The sequence below is a fragment of the Metarhizium robertsii genome (genome assembly GCF_000187425.2).
Source record: "Metarhizium robertsii ARSEF 23 chromosome Unknown MAA_Scf_17, whole genome shotgun sequence".
NCBI lineage: Eukaryota > Fungi > Ascomycota > Sordariomycetes > Hypocreales > Clavicipitaceae > Metarhizium > Metarhizium robertsii.
In genome coordinates, this window is record NW_011942157.1 from 38,252 (window position 1) to 38,508 (window position 257).

The following is a 257-nucleotide window of genomic DNA, read 5'->3' on the forward strand; positions in this document are numbered from 1 at the left end:
GTGGAATTGAACAACTAGGGGATGACGACATACACATCAACAACCTAAGCGTGGTTAATACTACAGCCAAATGTAATAGAAAAGCGTTGTTGAATCACGGGTATCGCAATATGCCCCATATGCTGACTGTTCGGCACAGCCCTCTCGAGCACAATTCATGGAACCATCAGATTGACCTCGAAGCCATGTAATGACACGATCATATTTGGAGGGCGGGACACGTTTGACCGACCCTGTTCCTGTCCGGAATGAGGGGT